Source organism: Herpailurus yagouaroundi, unplaced genomic scaffold (genome assembly GCF_014898765.1).
Source record: "Herpailurus yagouaroundi ecotype Mexico unplaced genomic scaffold, PumYag 202, whole genome shotgun sequence".
In the NCBI taxonomy this organism is placed as follows: Eukaryota; Metazoa; Chordata; class Mammalia; order Carnivora; family Felidae; genus Herpailurus; species Herpailurus yagouaroundi.
Window position 1 is genome coordinate 7724437 of NW_024412433.1, and position 9705 is coordinate 7734141.

The 9705-nt window shown below is 43.5% G+C and overlaps 1 protein-coding gene and 1 non-coding gene across 6 annotated transcripts in view; both read right to left on the reverse strand.

The window, feature by feature from the left end:
* The window catches only part of DIS3L2 (DIS3 like 3'-5' exoribonuclease 2), a 354030-nt gene that overhangs the window by 140718 nt on the left and 203607 nt on the right, over nucleotides 1-9705 (reverse strand). The window lies entirely within an intron of this gene.
* On the reverse strand, nucleotides 7527-7628 carry LOC121014527 (U6 spliceosomal RNA). Its single transcript, XR_005783260.1, has one exon. It is a non-coding gene; the product is annotated as a U6 spliceosomal RNA (small nuclear RNA).

Consider the following 9705-nt stretch of genomic DNA (forward strand, 5'->3'; position numbering starts at 1 on the left):
CTTCCCCCTCACCCTCCGCGTCTGTGTCTTCGGCCTCCCTTCCCCCCCCCCCCCCCCCCCCCCCCCCGGGGCACTGGCCCGGGGGCTGGGGTACAGGAAGTACCCGCCCCTCCCACAAGGCTCTCCAGCTGGCGCCCTCTGCTGTCTCTGGACTCTTCCCACGCTCTGCCCTCGCGTCCTCTAGTACTAGCAGGGCTGCTGCTGCGTGCCGGTCTCTTCCGGAGGCATCAGCACTAGCGACGGGAGCATCCTCTACCCACCACAATGAGACCGGCTGGGGTGGCAGAGACCTCTTTCCTCCGGTCGGTCGCTCCTCTGCTCAAAATGTCCTCAAAGCCCTGAGAGGCTGCAAAGCTGGCTCTGGGGGCTGGCCTGCGAAGTTCTCAGGGCCTTCCTTCCTCCATCCCCTTCTTGCTCTTTTCCCTCACGGCTGACCACGCTCACAGCCCACGGTGATCCCTCCCACCGCTCAGCTCACCCCGCAGCAGCTTGATTCTAGGCCACTATTGACTGTAACAGGCACCAGCAATTCAGCAGCACGTTTTTAGGGAAACAAAAAACCCCCACCATATTAACATTGATTTTAATGTATTTTGGGATTTGAGAAATGTCAAAATGTTTAAGAGAGAGAGAGAGAGAGACAGAGAGAGAGAGAGACTCTTAAAAATAATACACAGATAGCCAAGATGTGGTATAGCTATACAAGGGAATAACTACTACTTAGCAATGAAAAGGTACAAACTATTCGTACGTGTAGTAACTTGAAGGAATCTCAAAGTTACTATGCTAAGTTCAAAACGCCATTCTCATGAGTTTATATGATATGTAATTCCATTTCCAGGACACTGTCACAACGACAAAATTATATGACAGCAGATCAGTGGTTGCCAGGGGCTGGGAGTACTTGTTCTGGGGGAACAGAGCTTTCTGGGATCTTGACTGTCATGGTGATTATGTGAATCCATACAGGGCTTAAAATTCATATAAATGCACAACAAATAAAGGCCAACTTTACTGTTCATTAATTCAAAAATTAAAAATTTTGAGTATGACTTTTGAATCAAGGAAAGAATATGCCTTATTAATAAAGTTGATGAGCAGGTGCTAGAATTACTCACTATTTCCCCTGTATACTTGTCCATATTTTTCAAAATTTTCACTGCAACTATTATTTTTATAAATAGAAAAAATCAGCACTGTAATCTCCAATCAAAAAAAAGCATATATAATACTGCTTATAAAGATGTTTAGCAATCCTGTAGACTCGTATTACAAAATACAGTCAATAACTTAAAAATTATGCATCAGGTAAAACCATGAACTCACTGGTAACTAAGAGAAGAGGGTGGGGAGAGGTGAGTGCCACTCAGGTAGAAGGAACTAGAGCATCGAGAGCACAGTCCCAGGAAGAGTGGCTTATCGGGACATCTACTCTCCCCACTAAGTAGTTCAAGAAGAAGCGCACACCGCGGCGGGGGAGGATATAAATGTGGAGGTCTCAGGATACAAAGAAATAATTTCTGTTCCACCATATAAAAGATGGACTTATGGCACAGTGCCAGATGAAAAGAGAAACACCAGCTATCCTCTGGAAAGTAAGCCCCCTGAAGGCCATGTCCAGGGCTATACAGAGGCTGTAACTCACAAGTGTTTGTTGAATGAATGCATACTTGCTAACAAGAAGAGACAGGGAGGTGAAATTAATCCTGACACCAAAGTAATGGGCTCTAAATTGGCAAGGATCTTGAACTTGCATCACAAGGTAAAGAAGAAACTGTCTGTTTGCTGTTCCTTTTGTATCCCCCATAAAAGTTAGCGAAATGCTTTATATATACACTGAGTACTCAACAAATACTTGCGGAACTGAAAGTAAGATGTCAGACTTGGAGGCGGGAATCTTTTGATCCTCCTTCCTTAATGACATCATAAGAAGCTGAAAGAACGTCCCTCTAGTCAGAAATCAAAAAGAACACTGTTAGCTTTGTGGGGGGGCCACAGTTTACTGGTTTACTTCGATTGCTGAAAAGGAAGTTATGTTTTCTTAAAATTAAATGTCTCACAGTGTTTTAACTTTTATTTCAATGAATGAACGAATAATGCCCCCTAAAACATTTCAGTGTCAAACTGATGCAGGCATATACGACAGAGTAAAATTTTAGGGCTTCAACTGTAATTTGTAAATGTCTTGTTTAAGAGGACCCACTAACTTTCTGAGAGAAATCTTAGAATAGCCTGTAAACACTCAAACCAACTCTCTACTGCTGTTTTATTATTTTTTTTAATCTGCTCCTAAACCAGAGACATAAAAGTCTAAATTAAAACAACTCTGAGGAACAGTGGTCAGGAAGGCTTGCTGGAAAGACATACCACCCTAACATTATCCTTGATCATGGGACAGCAAACTATAGCCACAGACCAAAAAGAGCCTGCCACCTGGTTTTTGAATGATCTGTGAGATAAGAATGGTTTGTGCACTTTTAAATGGTTCGGGGGGGAACCCCAAAAGAATATTATTTCATGACATGGGAAAACTGTATGAAGTTCAAATTTCAGTATCCATAAGTGAAGCTCTACTGGAACATAGCCACGCTTTTTGGATACAATGGCAGAGCTGAGTAGTTATGTCAGAGACTGTATATTCAACATCACTACCTGGCTCTTAACAGAAAGTCTGCTGACCCCTGTTGGATCAATGTTCCCCAGTGTGCCAACGACGGGTTTTTTTTTTTTTGTTTGTCTGTTTAAAGGTCTGATGATTAAATCAGTTTGGGGAATGCTGGGCCAATTTCTTAATTGCGGGACTTCTTAGAGCATTCAATATGCCGCTGTCACATAGTTCTTGTCACGTCTATGTGGTCTGGGCTTTTTTTTTTTTTTTTTTTTTCTTTTTTTTGGTGGGAGATCATCTCCCAGATCTGACATCTTCCTCAGGAGACTACCCTCTGAGAAGTGATGAACTGCACGCCGCACAGGCCTCGAGGGAGTCCTTGCCCCAGATGGAGCCTTGTCACCAGGCCTGCAAGAAGTCAACAAAATGGCCATGCTACTCACTGCAGGGAAGCTGATGAGGGCCTTGTCCATCCGAACATGTGGCCCCTTTTATGAGTGCTTTTGGGGGAAGTTTATATGCGGCAAGGACCCACTCCTGCCCTCCTGAGCTAATGGTTTGTTTGTATTTTACAGACGTGAATTTTATCCTTTTAAGTTTCCCTCTTTGCTTGGGCTGCTCGGAGACCCAGGAAACTATGGTGACTTGCCTCAAAAGGATCTTATTTATAGTCTGAACTTTGTGAACTAAGCTTTCTCCTGGCTGCAACTAATTATCCCACTTATATATTCCTTTTGCCTTGTATCTGAACTAAAAAAAATTAACTACATTATATGTGTACCTGTTAGGTACCTTAAATCACTTCTTTTAAAAAAGCAGGGTGTAAGTACGTACGTAGGCAGACCGAGGGGTTACAACCTTTCAGGATCGCGTTGAAGGGGATGGTGGAAGGAAAGACCTTCGATATGGGCTACTAAGAGAACGAACTTCTAGACACAGCAAAACCTGGCGAGCTCCCAACAAGTATTTGTACTGTAGCAGGGGACTCCAAACTTGCTCTCTCACTGTGGAAAGTTGGGAGAAGCAAGGGAACAGTGAGTGACCCTGACAAACCCCAGCGCCGAGAGCCAGTGATTTAATCTGTTGTCATCGCCACAATTACGAACCGGCCATGATGCGGTGCGTGAGGGTTCCTTGTGGTTGTGGGCCACAGCGGCTGGGAGCTGCTGGCCTCAGCACTTGGGAGCCCAGCCCCACGGGGGTGGTGCCCTGTGCAGCTGTTACACTCTGTTAACATGCTTGGGATTTTACTGGCTCCTCTTCTGGAAGGCTTTGGCCTCACAACCTGCAGGGAGCAGCCTGGTCTGCCAGCTTTTAGAACCTGTGAGACCAAATATTTAAAGAGTTCCGCAACAATGGTTAGAAAGAAGCTAACCCTGACCCGCAGGAAATAGAGTGCCAGGTGGGGGAGGGAAAGAGTGCGACTCCAATTCAGAGCAACGTTATGTAACCAGAATTTCTGAAGGCACGTGACTGAAGGGCTTAGTAGAACTTTTTCAAGTGACAGAAAACTTCTAAGATTGTCCTCCTCAAAGCCACTGGTCCAGGAAAAGAACACATGAAAAGTAACTAAACGCCTTCTTTAATCCCTTAAGACCTTGCCAAGAATCCCAGGAAATCACAAAACCATAGAAAGAATTTCTGTTCCTCTGTCACTCACACACTCTTCCTCCGACCCTGCGTCGCCTTCCTCCTCAAGGCACCAGCACCTCTACCTCCCTGGGGCTGGGGGCAGCTGTCTAGTCTCCACAGCAACATTCTATCACCAGGCCGTCACTATTCACCTCGCTGGATTTGGGCCATGGCCCTTACCACGCCACAGAAACTGCTCTCCCTAAGGTCATGGGTGTTGCCAGATTAATCACCTCAAAGCATGTGTCTGGTCAAGAACCTTTATCAACTCCTTCCTGAGTAAAAGAGAAATTCAGCTTAGAATTCAAAGCCTTTCAGGATCAGGCCCCAACCTGTATTTTTCCAGTCAGTTTGCACAGTCCCGACATGGACCTTACGTGACAAACTTTCCTCTATACCCTCTGGTCTCTGAAACACTGTGCTGTTCCTAAATGGGACATTCACCCAGCCAACCTCCAACGTCCAAGGCCTACCTAGCTTTGAAAGGACTGGCTATGAAGCCATCTTTTTTCCAGGCAACCTCTGTGGCTCCACAGAGTGGACAGTGCTTCTCCTCCGCGGTGCTGCCCACGCCTGCAATCTGCCCCTCTCCAACGGCACTGGCCATTGTCCCCAGCATGCCGGTGGGTCCTTAGGGACAGGTCTTCCTCCGACCCTGCGTCGCCTTGTCTCACCGTGACAAAGCTGGGAGCTGCTCGAGGTCTGGCTCTGGCACGGGTCTGTCTCTCTATCTCCTCCAGCACACTGAAGGCACACAAATACAACGAATAGTTGATGGATAAGTGAATGAAAAATTGACCAAAGGGCTCTCTTTAGCACTTTTCCGTTCAACTTTGCCACTGCATCTTGGGAAATACATTTAGGATTAGAACTCATGACCTCCTGGCATGCAACCCTGTGGTCACACCACAGTGTTATTGTTTCCGAGGGTGTCCTTTTCGGTCTTCATCCCATCTTCTTTTCTCATAAAACAGTGTTTTACAAACTGCAGTTGAGGGACCATCTCCAGACTCACAGCATTTATAGAGGCCCTCCTCTGCCGTGACTCTGTGTGCCTCCTTGCTAGCAAGCGATTCGGCTGTGAAGGATCTGGGTCGATGATGGCGAATGGGTGGAAAGGAACGGGAAAATTTTGAGAAATGATCTTACGAGGTTAAAGAATAAAAGTTCTACACAAACGCTTTCTTAGATGAGATGGTACCAAGAGTCTATACAGAAACCAGCAAATCTCATGTCAACTATAGGAGGAAACATAACGACATAGCTGGGGCGCTCACCCACGGAGTGCCATGTAGAGAGCCCAGCCAGATGGGTGCTGGGTGGTCCAGTCACGTCAGATGCTGAGTTCATGATCTTCCATTTCAATCTGGCTCTCCTCAGGATGGGCCGACCCAGAGCATTGTCCAAACCTAGGTCTGTCCCCCTTGGTGTAGCAGGCCCGGACCTTTTATTTTTTTCTGAAGGCAGCTGTGGAAATGCTAATACTCTTTCACGCAGCCCTACCGCCACAACAGATGCTGAAAAGTCTGACACAAATCCCAGATTTTTCAGAACAGGAAAAGACTAAGGTCTATTTAACGCAGAAAGAGACCTTGGTCCATCTGTCCCTCTCTGCCCCATTAGTGACGAAGTGACATATTTGAGGCCACAGAGTGAGCAGGAAGAAATGAGGTGATGGCCTGGGCAGGCTCTTTTTACGTGACCATGGCTTTTTAATCTACAGTCCACAGAAGATCTACCTCAAGCTCTAGCAAAATTCCAGACCAAGGGAACATAGTTATTAAGTTACTTTCTAAAGGACAGAGATAGGACGAGGCTGAATCAGAACCAACTGAAACAGCCTTCCCTGTTACACTCCCTTATCCACGGAACCTCTCATCATTCTGTGCCTCTTTTTATACTTCAACAACCGACACTCTGGAGCAGAGGCCATGGGACAAGGCCGGCCGGAACCGTGGGAGCCAGGGATTATGGCATGGGCCAGGGAAGCCATGGATTCAACTCAAAGAATGTGCTAAAATTAACTTTCTTCCCTTCAGTTTCCATTTTGAAGCATGTTAAACTTACAGGAGAGCTGAAAGAATGGTAAAACGAACACCCATATACTTCTCATCAAGATTCATCAAATGTCAACACTTTGTCATATTTGCTTTACTTTCTCCTCTCTCCACCCCCACCTTCATACATCTAGATTTTTTTTTTCCATCTGAACTATTTAAACTTATGTTGCAGAGAGGATTACCCCTCCACACTTTACCATGCATTTTGTAAGAATAAGGGCATTCTTCTACAGAACCACAACATTTTTACCACAGACAAGACTAATAATTCCCTACATCTAATTTACAGATCATATTTAAATGTCTTCAACTGTCCCCCAAAAGTTTCTTTAGCTCTTTGTTTTCCTCCTGATCTAGGATCTAATCAAAGTTTATACCTAGTATTTGGTGGTTGTGTCTCTTTGGTCTGTTTAATGTAAAACAGTCCATCCTTTTTTTTAATGTAACATTGCTTTTTTTGAAGACTCCCAGCCAGATGTCTTATAGAATGTCTTATGTTCTGGATTTAGCAGCTTGCTTCTTCATGGAAGGTGAAGAAAGGAAGGGACAGAAAGAAATAAAATGTGGTAGAATTAATCTTCTCTGAATTTCCTAAACAGAAAGTAAATGTTTTTATTTATTTTTGAGAGAGAGAGAGCGAGTGAGCGCAAGCAGAGGAGGGGCAGAGAGAGAGGGAGACACAGAATCCGAAGCAGGCTCCAGGCTGTGAGCTATCAGCACAGAGCCTAACGTAGGGCTTAATCTCACAGAGTGTGAGATCATGACCTGAGCTGAAGTCGGACGCTTAACCGACTGAGCCACCCAGGCGCCTCCCCCCAACCCCAAACAGAAAGTTAAGATTTAAGTCTCGATGAGACTCAGGCTAAATATTCTAGCTTGAATACTGCACAGGTGATAGTGTGCACTCCATCCAGCATTCCTTCAGAAGGCAAAAACCGTGAGGCTGCGATATTTGATTACTTGGTTAAGGTGCTAATAGCCAGATCTTTCTACCTTAAGGTTACCTTTTACTTGGTATTTAACAAATAATCTGTGGAATAAGGCTTCTAGATAATGTGGATATCCTGTTCTCACAGAACCTTTCAAGCAATGATTTTAGCATCCACTGGTAATTTTTGCCCGAATCAATGTAACTCTTCAAGTTATAAAATGGTGCTTTTCATATACTATAAATACATTTATTAGTTGCCTCTCTTCTGCCAAGAACTTTTCCTGCTGTGCCCCCGAAGTTCATTTTTCATGAATTTGCGTTCATCCTTGTGCAGGGGCCATGCTAATCTTCTCTGTATTGTTCCAATTTTAGCATATTGTGCTGCCTAAGTGAGCACCCCAAAGTTTGTTTTTATTTTGAGCATTATTATAGATTCACTGATTTTTTTTTTTTTGAAGTTCAATGTATTATTATATACTACCATTACTATTCTTTCTGGTACTCAAATCGTCCCAAATTAGGTTAGTGGGAGCTCTTTCAAAAGATCTCCCATGTCCTTGTGGTATGTCTCCACAATAAATCTTTGAGTGCTTTGGGGCACCTGGGTGGCTCGGTCGTTGAGCATCCAACTTCAAGCTCAGGTCATGATCTCATGGTTTGTGAGTTTGAGCCCCACGTTGGGCTCACGGTTGTCAGCCTGTCAGTACAGAGCCCACTTCGGATCCTCTGTCTCCCTCTCATTGCCCCTCCCCTGCTTGTGCTCTCCCCAAAATATATAAATATGAACAAATAAAAAAATAAACCAATAAACCTTTGAGTGCTTCTCTGCTTTTTGGCACAGCATGTTTTAGGCGCACCTTATACATTCCCGTCCCAGACTAATAATCACCCAATTCCCTTAGGAGCCCTAATTCCTTGTGGCAGGGAGTGAATGATACTTAGAAACCGATAGAGGGTACCAGACTGCTGTGTTCATTATTACTGGGGTCTCACGGCTTCTAGGCCCTTTTAATGAGCAGAACTAGAAAATACTGAGTTAAATCAGAGAAACTGCTGATATCTGACTATTTGTGGCCTAAAAATTGGCAACTTCATGGGGTTGAACCCAACATACTGTTTAAAAATCATGAGTTCATATTGACACTCCAACTGATGTCTAATACTATAGCATTCTTCCTCATCTTCTCTCATTCCACATTTATACCTTCATTCTCCCAGTGAGAACCTTTGCTCCCAATGACCTCAATATTCAAAACAGTTACAGAATTATAATCCAAATGCCACTAGCGCAAAGAGTCTATTAAGATTTATTTGGAGTTTTATCCTTAGAATACAGCCACTCAAAGTACAGAGTGCTCAAAAGTACAGTGCCACAAGTTATTTGAATTCTTTTCTCTGTATGTGGTGATGCTATGCATTTAATACACATTTAGAACCACTTGTCTTAGTCTTATGTCAATTTTAGAGGTTTTGTTTTTATCTCTTTTTGGATTTCATTTCACTTGATTGTTGAACATTTAAAACATTTAAATGGTTCAAAGATCAAGTGTACTCACAAAAGTCCTACTCTCCTCTCTACCTTCTACCTTTTCTCCACGTATCCCCTGGTGATAACTATTTTCACCATATCCTGGTCTATCCTTTCGATGTTTCTGCTTTCCTTTCTGATATTATTTTTCCTTATTTTTTCTTTGTTCTTATACAAACAGCTGAATACTATGAACTCTTTTGCAGCCTGCTTTCTTGCACTTAACAATAAATCCTGGAAATTATTCCATATCGGTTCAGAGACCAGAATCAGAGAATCCTCACAACTGGAGGTTCCTTAGAGGTCACCTTAGTCCAAATTTTATCCCTCACATGACTCTAAACCAAAAATCAATCAAAGAGATCAACTCACATCTTGAAAATCTAGGATATGGAGGCAGTAAAGTTTATTTCCTCACTAGGCTGACCATTCAATTTAGAGAGCTCTATCAGAAAGTACTTTCCCATGCTGAATTGACATCTAATTCTGAAAAACTCCATAGTTCAGCTACTTGTAGCCACAAAGAATTGGCTGGCTCCCTCTTTCACCACGCAGCCCTTCAAACATAACTTTTCCCAAGAAATAGACCCATCTCTTTCTTGTTCTAAATGGTTTATAATTGTGTGAAAATGCAGTTATTTTCATAATAATTTTCACTTATTTTGTGTCAAGAACAAAACCAAGTTGTAAGAACCAGTGGAACGTCAATAGAAAGAAAGTAGCAGAGGTCAAGAGAAAGAAGGCCAAAATTCCTTCATTCAATATTTACCGGGCATCTACTTACTGTTTTAGGTGTTTGGGTCACAGTTAAGAATAAAGATGCCTACCCACTTATATATTCTAGTGGGGGAGGAGACAGAAAATAAAAAGTACTGTCATTAAGTGCCGTGCAGGAAAGAAGAAGAAGAAGAAGAAGAAGAAGAAGAAGAAGAAGAAGAAGAAGAAG